Source organism: Anser anser (assembly GCF_964211835.1).
Source record: "Anser anser genome assembly, chromosome: 1".
Lineage (NCBI taxonomy): Eukaryota > Metazoa > Chordata > Aves > Anseriformes > Anatidae > Anser > Anser anser.
Window position 1 is genome coordinate 178,958,689 of NC_139720.1, and position 17,120 is coordinate 178,975,808.

Genomic DNA, 17,120 nt, shown 5'->3' on the forward strand with positions numbered 1-17,120 from the left:
AGTACTTTCAGTGGCAGAACCCCTTCCTCCTTGTACTTAAACGATTCACTGGAGATTCTTCCCTAGGTGTAGGGGAGCCATTAAAGAAGTCAGTTCTTTCCTTATTAAGAAGGTGCATTATTCTTCTCAGGCCCTTCAGATATCATTGACTCTGTCTTGGCCCTTGTAGAGGGGTACACTACAAACTGAGTGAAAAAATAAAGAAAAACAAACTCAAAGGATACTGATCAATGGATCTGGCAACCAGCTAAAATTAGTGTTGCCTGGGAGCTGAAACCAGGTCTCTTCAGTGGCCTTTGATGATGACAGTTTTTCTTTGGCACTGGAACATATGGAACACATGACATAAATTTCCCAAACTTACATGAAAAGCCAGATATAACTTTAAAGTTAACCTTGTTTTGAGGAGGGGCTTAGACTAGACAACCTCCAGAGATATCTTCAAAACAATCTGTTCTAGAACTCTATGATACCACTGACCAAATTTCCATTACAACTAATGAGACACCAATGTTACAGTGGACACTTACAGTCAGGTGCCTACATTTTAAAGCATATACAGCTGAACTAATCACCTTGTGCCCCCTGCCCCTTTACAGACGGTGGGGAGAGCGCTTCCAGGGGGCAATTCATCTCACCCTAAACTTTATTTTTAAAATAGATCTAATTTTGACCTATTTCTTCATAATAGATTTAATAATCATAATAGCTGTTGATTATGAAAGAGCTAACATGACTAATTGATATAGATGGGACATCTATATACAGAGCAGATATCTGGTCTCTCCTCATAGTAAAGTTAACTTTAAAATTAAATCAGGTTGTTCAGGTAAGTTTGGGAAATTTTCAAGCTCAGAGAGTCTGCAGTATTTATATTCCATGTCTTATCCAACAATGTTGGTTAAGGCAAAATATACCCAACCTTTAAGTTGCTAACAGCAGATGTAACACCTATTGTATGAAGAAAACTTCCATGTGTCGTTGTGCCCCGTTCCTTTGTTCCCCATTGGGAGGGGCACTCAGACAGACGTATTCACCCTTCTGAAGGATGTTTTTGCTGTTAGGAACAATGTGAAGCAATTAAACAAATTTTACTTTATTGGCAGCCAGAATTAGGACAAGAGTCTTTCTGAAAGCAGCTGAAGGGTACATCTACAGAATGGCAAATGAAGATATGGAAATTTCAATTAATCTCCACTCTCCTCACCAGAAATAGAAAAACAGAAAATGAAAAAGGGTAGACATACATGCACTTGTTCAAGCAAACAGAGTTTGTCCATCAAGGCAACAAAATCTTGGTCCAGAAACCACTGCATTCAAAGGAATCTATTGACTTGAGTAGATTTTGGATAGAAGACAAAGTGCACAATATTGCTGGTAAAAGCAACTCACATTAGTCATGCAAGGCAATATTAGGATAGGTAGTATGAATACTGTTTATCAGACAGTTAATGTCTCACTCCTAATAAATGGTTTAAAGCATGATGTCAAAACACCATGGGAGGTGGCTTCTGAGCAAATACTATATGCTGAGAAAGGAAAGCCAAGAGCAAGAACTTTTTTTTTTTTTTTTTCAGAATATGCCATAGCTGTTTTTTCTTATACCAACATAATAAAGAACCTTCAGACCCTGGAAACTTGTTCCTGCTAGTATGCAGTATGAATTTGCCTGGCTCATGCTGACTCACTCTGCACTGCGGACAAAATATCCATATGCTCATTTGTACTCAGAGCGTTGTGTTCGATTTGGAAGAGAAGCTGTTGCTGGTTGTCATTGCAGTGGTGAGTTCTTCCCTGGCAATGTTTCTCAATGTTTATGCCACCCTATTGTGTCCTGTATATGCATCATTATTCTTTTCTTCCTTCTTTTCCAGATCGCTACTGAGTGGAAGCTTCTTTTGATTTTACATCAGATATTACTTTTCACCAGTGATCATCTGATCAGACACAAGAAGAATGAATGTGCTCCTATGCTCTGTTCTGGAAGGCTAAAGCACTAATTAATCATAGGGCAAGTGTAATAGGATATATCAATAGCTAGCTGAAGTGCTCTGCTAGCTAAGGTGCCTAGATTTGATAGCTAAAAGACACTCAGTTGTTGGATGTGCTAAAACCCATACTGACTGCAGACCACCTTTTATTTCTTCACAGCATAGGCTGAAGAGTAATAAATTGGTTACTGGTGTCAGGAAAAATTTGTGCATATTACCAGTCGACCTGCTACTTGGCCTTTGCCTCTGAAGATGTCTGACACCATGTACAGAAGAGGTGGTCCTAATAAGATCTTGCTATGGTTGTGCTGGCTGCAAGAGATGGTAGCCCTAAAGCCCTTGACCAACAAGACTTTTTCAAGGAGCTATGCTTAGTTAAGGTGTCTTGAAAAAGTCATCTGGAATTATTACACACCATTTCCAAGTGTGAAAATGTCTCAGAAATATTTTTAGTGATAAAGTAACTCCTACAACTCTGTATATTCACATGCTGACTGAAAATGCAGCCTTTGTACCTAGGTTAGAAAGTAAACATGTATATATATATTAGGGTTATTATGTTACAGTACTATATATGTATGTATGTTTTTTTTCATTCACCATGCAGATCCATCTGTTATGGCCATTATCTCCTTTGCCAGAGTTATAGTGTCTCCCCTCCCTCCAAAGCTTCACTTTAGAAATATGTCAGAGGAACTTCATTTATCTTCTCTTTATTTTCATTGCATTTACTACAAATTATTTTTACCCTTAAAATTTGAATAAAAGGGAGACCTTTCTTCATTGCTGATGCATGAAAACTTGCAGCAAGTATGAGATTATTTTTTTAACTGTTTTCTGATAAATGGAGTACCTCAGTTTCTTTATTCTTATGTTCATCCAGAAAATAAATTCCTTCATACACCTGCCTTTCTACAATTCTTTTGTAGTAAGGGTAAAGTGAGTGAGTTCAGAAAAGTTCCTTTAACAAGAGGAGTCCATAATAATTAACAGGATAAAATTGACTGAGCCAAGCCGGTATATTTATACAGGAATTGCTCAAGCTTATGAATTGACCAAACTCACTACAAATACGTTCATCTTTTTATCCATAAAGTAAAAGAGGAAACTCTAGTCCTGCATAGGCTTTCTACAAGTTGTTTTTCTCTAGATTTGTCATTCTTAGTTTAATTCTATAACACTATTTTGCCAATTAAAAAAATAAAAATAAAAATAAAAAACTGTCAAATCTCTATCTTCTCTCTGCATCTTCTGTCTTTATATATATATATATAAACTAATAGATCCTCAAAATGAGTAAATTATATATAATTCAGTGATGGCAATGTTAATTCATGTTAAGAATGGCTTCTTTCTCCAGCCATTCTGGCCCAGGAGTGCTCCTGCCTGGCCACTGGGGCCCAGCTTGGTGCCTGGGGACCCAAGTTCTCTGTCCGGGCTTGGGTACATGGCTGATGCTTTCTCCTTTGCAGGTTTGAACTGTAGGTGAGCTGAGCTCATGTCTCAGACACAAACACACTTACCCCCATGTGCTCCCTCTTTGGGGCACACACAGACTCAGCCCCCAGCACCTGACACCAGGCACACAGGCTGTGACCTGTGGCCCTGTTCCAACTGCCATCATGGAGCCTCACTCGCCTCACTCACCCCTTGTGGTGGTTTTACTGTGCTAGGCAGCTGAACACCACAACCACTCTCTCACTCCCCCTCCTTAGATGAGGAGGGGAAGAAGTAAAGGAAAGAACAACTCACGGGCTGAGATAAGGATGATTTAATTAAAGGGAAGAAAAAAAATAATTATTACTCTCTACTTCCCACAAATGAGCGATGCTTGACCACGTCCTTGAAGCAGGGCCTCAACGCATGTAGCCGGTGTTCGGGAGGAGGACAGACGTTTTCACAACGAGAGCCCACCTCTCCCCTCTTCTTCCTTTTTCCACCTTTTATTGCTGAGTGTGACATCATATGGTATGGAATATCCCTTTGGTTGGTTTAGGTCAGCTGCCCTGGTGATGTTTCTTTTCTCACATTTTTTGCCCACCCCCTAGGAGGGTTAGAGAGAGTCCTGATGCTGTGCCAGCACTGCTCAGCAGCAGACACAACACTGGTGTGATACCACTGCTGTTTTAGCTACAAGTGCAGAGCACAGCACTGTATGGGCTGCTGCAGGGAAAGTTAACGTCCCAGCCAGACCCAGTACACCACTGTCCTCTGGCAGCTAGTCTGGGAGGATACATCTCTCCTGCCCTAAGGGCTGAAGGCTGAAGACCCCCAGCTGCTCCAGGAGCTGATGCGGAGACTCCATTGGCTCCAGCAGAGGCCACCACAGGCTGGGGTAACCCACACCCTGATCTGACTCTACAAACTAGTACTCAGTCCTCTCTCACGCACACAGGTCCCACCAGAAGCTGGCACTGAATCCTTGTAGCAGTCACACACAGGATAGAGAGAGATTACACAAAGATAGTTTAGAAAGTATCTAATAAGAAGATATAAGAAGATGGGACAGACTGTGGTGATCAGGTGCAGGGCTCAGACAAGTGCACTCATCGTCCTTGTTTTACACACTACTGGCCTTTTTATACCCTGTCTGTCTACCTCCATTTTCTCCTCCCTGACACCCTTGCACAGTGCCTCTTCAGATGGCACAGTCCCACCAACCCCCTCCAATATCTGGGACCCTCAGGTTTACCTCTTTATCCTTGCCTCCTTTACCTCCTAAAGATGTATGCATGCCTGCAGGGATTTGTCTCTGTATATTCTGTTTATGGCTTCCCTCTTTTCCTTAGTATCCTATTTGACAAGGTCCACGATCAGATAACTTTGCTGGAAGAAGTATTCTCATACTCCCACAAACCCTCATCAAGTAGTGTGACTAGTCGGGTTTGGTTCTCATTACTCTCTTTTTACCATTTTTCAATGGGGTTTGTGTCTCACTATATTCTTGCCTATAGCTTCCTCCTTGTCTTGTTATCTCCTCTCATTGAAAAGGTCCTTGACCAGATACCCTTGATAAAGCAGACATTCTCTCTTTCCATATACCAAAACAGGCAACAGTTGCACAAATAATCTTGTAGCAGTAGGGCTGCTGGTGGATATTTTCACAGCTTCAGCAGGGAATCGTCCCTCTCAAATGAAATGATGAAAATGTAGTGATTCTTGTGTTAGTTTTATGCATCCATACCCTAGAATGTGCTGACCGTCTCCATGAAGACAATATAGGGGAAAATAAGCACCCCTATAAAGCAGAATGAACTCTTACAGGTAAACAAAGAAAGAATACAAGTATCTGAAATTTATCTATCTGAAATTAATATATCAATGATGTATACATTATACCTACGCTACCTGCCTAGAGTACTCTTATAACTAAATGGAGAGAAATAGGTTCGTTTGGAACAAATTCAGATAGTCCATTTAATCCCAAAATAGTCTTAAGAAATACGTCGAGTGAAACACTTTGGAGTGCTTACTCTTCTCCAGTGGCTCCAATAGTTTTTTTTAGTTGATGGATTTAAGTCTAGATATTTATACTGTAGACATTTTACACTGTTAGCTGGGTTGCATCCCCAAAGCTATGACTTCTCAGCCCTGGTTTTCAAAGGAAAAAAATCAAAAAACAAGCAAAACCCCAAATCATCTTTAAAAAGCAAGCATTATGCAACCGTATATTTTTTTCCACAGCTTCTCCTGTGTTCCATGTGTGACAATTACTTGCCTTTTCCTGTTCAGTGGAATTACTGACTTTATCATCTCTCCTTCATTAATACCACCTTCTACACCCCAATTAGAAATATCTTTTGCTCTTACAAGATTCAAATGATTGACATAATCAAGCTAAAATCAGAGCAAGTGCTCTTATGTGGTACTGAAAACTACTGCTACTTCACACCAGAAGAAAACACTTGAGAGTCTTACAACTTGTTTTCTTTTTTTTCTTTCTTTTTTTTTCCCATGACTGTATCAGTTATCCTAATAAAAGAATGAGAGTCCAATCAAATTAAGAAAGTAATTTAAAAGCAACTCCCTTTTTTAAAACAGAATAAAAAATATGACACTCTAACACACGGATATTTGGCAGCAAATATTAATCCTACCTAAAACAAGACTCTGCTTCCAAATAGTACAGTGCAGAAATCACACAAATTAGGGTAGGCCGAATATTTTTTAAGGAAATGGAATCAATTTTTCTAGATTTAAACAAAAAGGTGGAAGTTCTTTAGAAGAAAATATCATTACGGTTAAATTTAATAGGTATTAGTACAAGAACTGCAAGCTGGTCAAGAAGAAGATAGACAAATAGGAAACTGTCAGGATGGGAGGAAGACACAAGTGATGATCTTCAGGGATGAATCTTGGGTCAGTTCAGTATAATACATTTATTCATACCTTTGGCAAAAGACTTCAGTATAGGTTTCCTTCCCAAACTGATCCTGCATGGGCTTCCCACAGGCAGCAGCTCTTCAGGAACTATGGGTCTGTACCATGGGGTCCATCCTTCAGTAGAGGACTGTTCTAGCACTGGTTCCCCATGGGTGACAGCTCCCACCAGCCTTCCTGCTCCACCATTGGTTGCCCTCCACAGGCTGCAGTTCTGGCTTAGAGTTTTCTCCTGCAGAGGACGTAGCCTTCTTCAGGCCATATCCACCTGTTGAGGCCTAAAGCCGTATATGTGTTACAGGGTAGATGTCTGATCTGATACGGTACACCGTGTGCTTCAGGAGGACAGCCTGCTCCACCATGGTCCCCTACATGGGATGCAGGGGAACTTCTGCTCAAGCACCTGGAACACCTTCGCCTTCTCTTTCTTCACTGACTTTGGTGTCTGCAGGGTTGTTTATCTCTCAACACACTCTCTTTTCTCTCTCCCAGCTGGTGTGGCACATCAGTTTTTGTTTGTTTGTTTGTTTTTTGTTTTTTTTTTTTTTCCCCTTTCTTAAATATTCTCTCACAGAGGCACAACCAGCATCACTCATTGTTTCATCTTTGGCCAGCAGCAGGTCTCTTTTGGAGCCTCCTGGAACTGGGTCTTATCTAACATGGGGAATTTCTGGGCTCTTATCACAGATGCCACCCCTCCAGCTTCTTCCCCACTTCCTTACCAAATCTTTACCACAGTGAAGAAGCTCAAGTGGGTTTGCATTTGCACTACCAGTTGCTTTGTTTTCACTGCTGTAGCCACCCCCACAGGGAATTTGCCTACCTCAGAAGTGAGTATACAGATTGAGTACTGGCCACTTTCTCTTTCAGCAGTCTTTAGGGCCAGTCAGATGGGTCAGATGGCTTTCACCTTTTCAAACTGATTCAACTCACATTCTTGCTCACCACTCCAGCTACCAAAACCTTGCCACATAAGTCCAATACAATGAGAGATACTATCATACTATTTTTTGATGCAAGCTAGTAAAGACAAGAAGTTTTATTCCTACTGTTTATTTTAATTTCAAATTTTTAAGTAAGATATATATGTTCCAGTAGAGACTATATAATATGGTCTATTAGAGTTTTAATCTGCAAAAAATAACCCAGTAGTTTTCTGTATTAGCATGCCTTCAAATTAACTAAATTTGGTGTCATATTTGCCATACTAGCTTTAATCATTACATATATCTAATACAAAAGTGCTTTACTGGAGCAATAAATGTTATGTTTATTTGAATCTTTAATAGGAGTGTAACGTCTATCTATTTGAAAAATATATTGGATATCTATTTCTTTATTATATTTATGTCTGTGTCTGCATCTATAGATATAGATATAGACTAATTTCTTCAGATCGTTCCTAAGACAATTTTGAATATTTATAAGCAAAGATATGTTGATTGAAATTATATCGGTTTATAGCAGAAACAAAAAGGGTTGTAGGGGAATGTACTCCAGTTGCTTATATTTAGAAAGATGAGTCAAATACATAACATGTTTGTAGAGGTGAGTACAAGAAGGGAATAATGTCACTTGACATTAATTGGTCCAGACATTAGTGATCAGTGGTACGGGTGTCCAGTCCTGCTCCACACCTTCATTAATGATTTGGATGATGATACAGAGTGTACCCTCAGCAAGTCTGCTGATGACACAAAGCTGGGAAGAGTGGCTCATACAGTTTTTTTACTCTGGGAGTGACCAAACACTGGCATAGTCTGCCCAGAGGGTTGTGGAGTTTCCCTCCTAAAAGATACCCCAAAATCACCTGGACATGATGCAGGGAAAGTGGCTGTAGGTAGCCTTCCTTGAGCAGGAGTTTGGACCAGATGACCTCCAGAGGACCCTTCCAACCTCAATCATTTTGTGATTCTGTGAATGCTCAGTGAATGTCCATTGAGCAAATGGAAAAAGTGGCATCCACATACGCCTACATGTTATACTTGCTTCATCAGTGCTTCTGGTTGAAAAGAACTACCTGAAACTTCTGTCTAGCAGAAATGCCCTGCCCCTGGTACCTCAGCTAAATAATATGCCCAATAACAACAGGTTTGTTCCTAACACTGGACCCATGTGGAATAAGGGCTATAAGCAAGGACACTTTGTTACTGAATTACATGGGAATTAAGTGTTTCCTTGCATGTAATTTGAAAATGCTGTAAATGGAGTCTTCCTTACTATGCTTTGGGAAACTACCAAGCTCTGAAGTCTGCAGAGACTTACATGTACAATAAGATTTAGCTATCCATATGTTTTGAAGTGCATGCATTTGGAATCCTGCTATATTGGGTTTCCTCAAGTTGCTCCATAAACAGCAAAAACAGATCAACTATTTACCCATTCTATGAAATTCAGTGTGTCAACTTAAATACCTGATGCTATTCACCTGAAGAGTGTTGTTATAAAATTAGTCCCACTGATTGAGTATGTGCAGCAGAACCAGGCCCCAAATAGCTTATCCCCAAAGTATATGTTTAATATATGCATGCAATTTAATGCAAAATATGTCAGCACCATTAAAAGGCTATGCAAAAATGAAATGTCTTAAAGTGATTAGGGTGCAACTGTAAAACATTCAGGATAAGGTAAAGTACAGTAATTTAATACAATCTCAGTTCCAGAGAGAAAAGATATAGAGCATGCTACAGAAAAGACAGCCTACTAGCTTAATGAAAATATGAATAATAAGGCAAAAGTAATTAAGTAGCAGCTCAGTAGCACAATTCCCATGGTTGTGAGCTCACCAGTACAGTCTAACAAGTTTTACAATTGAGCACTTACTGATTTAAACACTGTTAGACTTCTCAGCATTGCACAGAAAATGGTTGTGAAAAACCCAATGCCTGAGGTATAATATTCATGTTAAGAAAGCTTTGGGATGATTTTTTTTTTTTTTTAAGAGCTTCTTAAAAACTGCTGTGCTGAAGAATTACCACAACCTTTCATATGTTGCTAAACAGAGCCTTGTAGCTAAGTTACAGTTTTGTTCCAGTTATTGTGCCTCAGTTTACACATTTTAACATTATCATTTAGTCAACTGCATATACACCTTAGCCAAAGTAGAAAAGGTGTTATTATGTAAGATTCAGCAAAAGTCTCAGAGAAACCAAAGCTTGTTTTTATATATTTTGCTCAGTCACTGCTTAACTTACCTAGTTCTAGCACTGAATAGTGGCCTTTTAAATTAAAAATATATAAAGTAAAAATATTGCTTTTCTTGCATATTCTTTTCTATTGTTTTTCTTTTTGGTCTGTGCCTCTTATTTACTGTTTGTCTCTTTACCCTCTTATTTCCCTCCAGTTCAGTCAGTTCCTTTGTTTATAATAAATTTCTTGTAACCTTTCATGAGATTTGAAGGCAAAGGTAGTCTATGGTATGCATTAACTTTGGTGGAACTGAAGCATCTTTTTGGATGTTACAGACTCACCTCACTTAAAGTAGAGAATTTCAGTGTGCCTGTCTACATGCAGGATGGATTCCTTATACCCCATTTTAGTAAAGAAGGATCTAAACTTCTATTTACCTGCCCACACAAATGTTGAGTACCATTTGAGAAGTTGTGCTCTACCCAAGATGTGAATGGAGATGGCAGACAGAAATGGCATACAACCTTTGAGATGCCTGTGATGTTCCAGAATAAGAGTTTGAGGTCAGGCTGGATACCCTCAAATGCCATTTGACATATTTGCATGCGCAAATGAACTGAGTTACTTTGCTTACTTAAGGACTCCTATGTCATAAATACCTGAAGATGGTTGAGCTGAAGCCACCATTCTTCAGTATGCATGCACCATCATTCAGTGAGCACGAGCTTATTCCAAAACTGAGAAGACTGATTTACAACCCTAGGCAAATAGTGTTAAATGTGCACTAGGCAGTAATCCATAGATCTCTTTGTCAGGCTTTTTTGACATTTCTTTTTCATTCTAAAAATCCATATCTCATTCACAGGTCCCATCCCAACTGACATATAAAATAACATAACATAGATGATTTCATCTTAACGTGTGGACTTTGACTCTACTATCCTCCCTTTCTGCCTCCCTTTCTCATTTCATCTCCACATCACTCTGTCCTTCCTCATATCCTCCCTTCTTTCCTCCATCCCTCACTGTTCCCTTCTCTGCAGTCTCCATATTCTCTTTGGCTGTTTCCAAACAAGAATTATATAGAACATTTTACACCTCAAGGGCTGGTAGTATGGTAGTAAATGTTTTTGTTGTTGTTGTTGTCTGTTGTTATTAGTGTCCAAAACAACAATAACAACAAAAACAAGGAATAAATGTTAATCTGCCTCCAGATTTAAACAAGAAACAGAGACAGACTTTAGCCAAGGATAAATCCAATATTAAAATAGTTAAATTTAGAAAGTAGGTATATAACACTTTTATATACGTGCATTTGCCCAAGCTCTTCACAAACCAGGAGACTGTAAAATATTGACAAGATTTTTTTTTCCTGACACAAATTGAGAGGTTGACATCAACTTAACAAAGTGGTATATAAGCAACCACATTTCTTAGGTAGGTGAAAATTAGCCTTAAAAAGAAAGCTCATCAGACCCTGGGATAGAATGCCAGAAAAGTGTGCCCAGACCATTCAACAACGTCAATATAAAAAAAAAAAAAAAAAAGCAGGAGAGTGTGGGTCAGTAGAATGAGTCTGAAAGGCTTATAAAAGGAATAAAATAAAACAAAATGCCAACTGGAATTAGATTACAACACGACTGAAAATTTTCATTTAACCCTTTAGTGAACAGATGCCTCCCCATAGTCTCAGTTTTGGAAAACTGGTATAGCTCCATGGGAGACTGTGGAGCTGTACCAACTTAATCTAGCTGAGAATTCAGTCTAATTAATTCCATATACAATGAATAACTTTCACATGTTCCATACAACCTCTGAGAATTACATAATCATTCTGCAAATGGGGATCTCCTCTTCAACCATTGCGTGAGTCCTGCTGTACCTCCAGAAAATCTTTCATTTGAGTACCATAAGGAGCAGGTCTGAGCTGTGAGTGAGGATCTTAACCCACTATAGAGAAAAATACAATGCAGTTCATGATTTACTGCAGTCTGCTAAAATCATTTTTAAGAGCCTTAGCTGATGATGACAGGTCTGAGATTTGATGATGTAATTGCTGGATTTCTTGAATCTGTGATCTCTAAACAAAGAAGTAAACTCAGGCGTATATAGAGTATACTCAAAGGAAACTGTAGAAACTTTACTAAGTTCTGTTAAAGTATACGAAGACATTTCTAACTCACAATGGTTCCAGTCTGTCTAGAGTAGCACATAATTTTAAATTATTAGTGACATTATTATGTAGTAGTATTGTGCAATTCAGATTAGAAAGGACTTTAAAACATCATTTGGAGAGTATCTAATTACAGTCATATTCATTGCATCATGGTCTACATTACAGTAGTATCATTATTGTTGCTGTCTACAGAATGTTTTAAATGAAAAACCTGCCCTATTCAAAAGCTCATTAGCATACTCTGCATATGATTCTTTTATTTTATTTTTCTGTAGGAAATACGGGTTTCTTTAATGCATTTTTATAATATATGGAGTGGCAGAACTGAAATTTTATTGAATTTTATTTTCCTTAAATAATCAAAGACGCAAAGTATAATTGGTCATTTTGTAAGATAAAACAAGCAATATGCAGATATATCTACAAATCATCAACTTGCTTAGGCAAGCATATTTCATTTATCTGATATTTTTCAAGTTTCAAATACACAAAAGAGATTTGGTTAGGATTTAATATTGGAAGTTTGCCATGTTTAATGGAAAATTTGACAAAAATGCATTCAAGAGGAATATATAAGATATTGATTGGCTAGCCAGAGTGATATATATATATATATTCTTTTTCCATATGCAATAAGTATTAAATCAACCTCTCCAAACAGTGAGGCCTGTGATTTTTATAATACTCCCAGCTGAAATTGTGTGCTATTCCTGGCAGATATTAAAAATGTAAATTTAGAATAACTTTCAGAATTCTTGAAATAATTATAATGTATTCACCATTCTTATCTAGTTGACTCAGAAAGTTGGTCTGTGTTAGAGCATACTTGCTTACAGACATCCACAGGCTCCTGATATGATAAACATACCATTTTGCTGACTAATGCAGCAAAATCCTCCAGCAGCTTCAGTTTTCTTCCAGAATAGCTTCTTAACAGATGGTACCTTGTCATTGTCAATGGCTTGCCATCCTGGAGAGCTGTAAGGATCCGTGCAGAGAATGACGTTTTTCTTTCTCTTCCCAAGATATCTAACAAAACCAGCCAATAACGACCTCTTCTTTTTCACAGACAATTCCACCTTATGTCAGCTGATTTCTTCCAAGTCACATCGTGCCCATTCTACTGTAAGTGCGCCAAAAGGACTTATGCTGTTTGACAGCTAAAGCATACACTAGCTCACTGCCTTCAGTGAAAGAGAAATACAAAAGGCAAATTCCTCTAGTTTCTGGTGCTACTTCTGGTCATCCCGTTCAGCCGTGTGAGCTGTTTTTTTTTGGATTCCGTCAGCCTTGTGAATAGGAGTTTAGAAATTAGAGTAGACATAGCTAGCAAATAGCTTTGAATCACTTTGAGCGTAATTAAGCATGAAGCATAGCTGAGGGCTTTATTTGATCCAGACTGGTCATTTTATTATTAATGCACTCTCCAGAAAGTCTCTATATCCTTACTATGGTGGCTTTTTAAAACACTGGCTGAAGTACTTACGCTTCATGCTTTTTATTTAAAAATAAATGAGGACAATTGATTTTGATTTGTTGTAACAGTTGCAAAGGTTATACATTAAGATTTACTCTCATGCAGTATTTGCATGTAGCTTTACCAAAATCTCTCACTGAAGACAGTGGAACTTACTGTAATTTCTCAACCCTGAAGCGGAACAGGCACATTAACACCATAGTAAATAAGATGAATCACAGGTCAGTCATCCTGTTAGAGTCCAGAGGATGGATCTAAAGACTCCAGAGATCTTTCTTTTGTTCAGTGGAACTAAAGCAGCCATGCATGAGACTTCCCTCAAGGCAGTGATAAAATATGGTTTCTCTCTTAAACTCCTGGATGGTGTCCAGCCTATTTGCAGAGATGTACCTGTGAGTTTACCACTTGATGGATCACATGCTCGTTAGTATATATGGTATTGCCGAAATAATTTCATTCTTTTTGATCAAAAACAATCATTTTTACTTAAGTTCATTATATCAAGGTCCAGTTCCTTCCTTCTACAATATGATTTATCTTAGAGAAAATTGCTGGTTTGAAATTTAGTGCATTGATATTTACAGAAAATCCCATATCTACTCAAGTACAATTTTGAAATTTTATGCTATAAGTCACCTTTCCAGTTAAATAAAGGCATTCATACCATGTAAGTGTTTAAATTAGAGACAATGAACTCTTTTTTATTATTTCTAATCCACAAAATCTCAGATCATGATATAGTGTTATTATCTTGTCTTATATTACAAAAATGCGTTCTCAGGTAAAAGAGTAATGAAATCTTTGGGACCATTTCTGCTCACTTAAGCTGGGACAAAAATAACACTGCGCAGGTCACTGTATCAGAACCACTACAAGCATTGTGTAGTAAAACAAGTCATCTTGAAAACATGCCAGATGGCTCTTATGCCTATTCATGAATAGTTATAGGAATTTGATCGCTTAAAACAAAAGTCCTTTCCACAAAGAAAATAATAATAATAACAATCCTGGAGCAAATGACACTTCATTTATTATGTTTTGCTAACTAAGGGAGAGATTCAAGTTACCTAAGATTTGCCATCTAAGACTACGTTAACTGTCCATGTGCCTCATGCATCCAGAGCAAGAGATGTACATTTCCAAAGGATGTTTTGTCTCATTGTGAAATAGGAGGGATTAATTTAACCTCTGCTGATTTCTTTTTCTTTCAAATGATTGCTTATTCTATTGCTCACACATAAGCATCTAGTGTCATTTGAAATACCTGAGTGTAGCTGAGATATCCATAAATTATCAGCTGAATACACAGAAACCTCCTGACCTTCTGAAGTTGCAGTCAAGGTCCAGTAGGGTAATTTAGGAAAACACAGATGGCTTTAGATTTTAATGTTTAGTTAATTAAATCAAATTTCAGACCATTCTTGACTAAAAAGAGAGTTTTAGACACCTAACTATATATTTTATATAGCACTGTATGCACTTTTAGATGTCTGAATCTGTAGCAAGCTAGGTGAAATTAATCTGGTCTAAAAGTCCTTATTATGCAATGCTCTGACTTATGTGTAAAATATAAAGCAAGATATTATGTATTTTGATAAATCAAGGACCAAGTTATTTTGGAAGGAAGTAAGAATTAATGCTGTGCAACATATCCAAATGAAACTACACTGACTTCATTAAGTTGTTGTCTGAACTCACATATTATTTTTTGGTTTTCCTGAAAGAGCGGAAAGCTAGAACATCATGCTTGCAAGCATTTGCCAGAATTACATCTAGGCTATTCTTTGCAAGGTGATATTGAAAAGTTGCCTGTATTCTCAGATGTTTTTTGTTGTTTGTCACAGCACTACCTTATACCACCTCTATACTACAGTTCCTGCTGGGTTTTCAAGGTAGCAATTCATTCCGCAGCCAGACTTACACCATTTTAATATAGCTTTTACAAGGATACTCTTGACTCTACAGAGGTATATGAGGTTTTAGAGCTAAAACCAGACATCCATTCACATTTTAGGTATCAACATGTGGGCTGTGTATCTAATTCCCAAGATAAGCAACAGATACACGTGAATTGCTTCATCTGCTGAAACACAGACATCTTGTGATGTTTGAGATGTCCCAAGGCACCTGAGAGATGCATGGAACTTGTAATTATGACAGAAGGTGTGCAGAATACCTGTGCATAGATATGACACACCTACATGAGGTTGGCATGGAGGTACACAAATTCCTGGAGCAGCAGTTAGAAGCTAGGAGGGACAGCAAAGACTGTTTCAAAGGGGAGTAGACATCTGTGTGTTTGGACAACCAAATATACCTCTGGGCTCTATTAGGCCATTCTCACTCATGCACTCCATGTAGTATAAAGAATCTGATTCATAAAGTACACCTTTGCATATAAAGATTTATAAATAAGTATCAAATGGGTCTGTATCTGAAAAGAATCAAAGTCCAAATAACAATCTATGGTGTTGGTTTCAGTGGCATTAACTTTGGATTCAAGCATTGTTCAATGTGATGAAGAGAAGTTTTGTGAAGACAATGGAACACAACTTTGTTTATACATAAAATTATATGCATCACAGGTTCAACTACCCTGTTCTAACATAGCTATAATCTTCTTATCTATTTTAATTTATACTTTTGATGACTGGGGGGGGGGGGGGGGGGGCGAAGAAACACTGCAATAGATTGTACTTTGATTAGCTTCATCAACAAGGGATTTTATTATGCAGAGCCAAATGTTAATCATGGATACTACAGGGCTGAATCCCACTGCAGTGAAATCCATAGGATTAGTTGGCAAAATAAACAAATCTGGTTTTGGCCATTTACTAATATGCCTAAATGTATTTGCTGTGGGGAATGAGATTTTAAAAGAAGGAATAAATATGCATCGTAAGAGCTAGTGTTAAGTATTTCAGTAAGTTACCTGAATCTCTGGATAGATTGTTGGCAATTCACACATATTCTGTAAGTTCTTTTGGGTACCAATGTGACAGGTATGTAATTGTTCTCCACATGGATTTACTGTAAGCCAGAGGCACGCATTGCCTGTTAATGAAAGTGAGACTTACAGACATATCTATGACTAGGCAGCTAGTAATTTCTCACCTATTCTAGCACTAAGCATCTTTATATTTTAAGAAAAATCCATAGCACAGCTGTTGGAAACTCAGAGATGTCGGTTTTGTTTTCTCATTTACTTTCATAGTTCAGTTTTGCATCATGCAGAAGTGTCTGTCTATTTCAATAGGTAAAAAATTGCTATGATGTCACCTCATATTTCTAAAGGGAGATGAATATATGGCACATTCTAATGTCTTAGGTAACATTGTGCTGTAATATGTGACCGAGCAGACTCTAACCTACAGCAATATGAAGCCTGTAACACAAACAGAACAAATGGCTTGTATACTTGCTGCTTCCCATCAGCCCAGAAAGCAAAGATACAGATAATTATCTAAGAACAGTGGGTGGAAGCAGTTAATAGGCATTTTGCTGCTGGCGTTTCTCAGACAAAAATACTGTTAAGCAAAGCCTGACATGGGGAAATCATTATTTACTCAAGTGTGATTGTATACAATTTGACAGATATCATTCAGTTGTTGACCTATAACGCAAATAAAAAAAATCCATTGTCAAAGCAAGGTTAATTCTTGTTCTGTAATCATTACCAAATCACTGTCTATATAAAATGGATGCTCTCTGTACAGCTGTGGTTATTTGAAAGACATTCTTATCAGACTTTTACATGACGCATTGGTGGTTTATTCAGCATGGTAGTATGTTTTTCTCCCCCCTTTATGAAGAGGATCTTTAGGGAATATGCTGAGCAGCTGGGCAATACAAGTGACTTACTGACTCATGTTTTGTGAAGGAGAAACATGAAGAAAACAACTTTCTTGTTAGTTTTATGAGACCCTAATAAGTGTGAATAAATATAAATATTAATCTAATTGGCCAC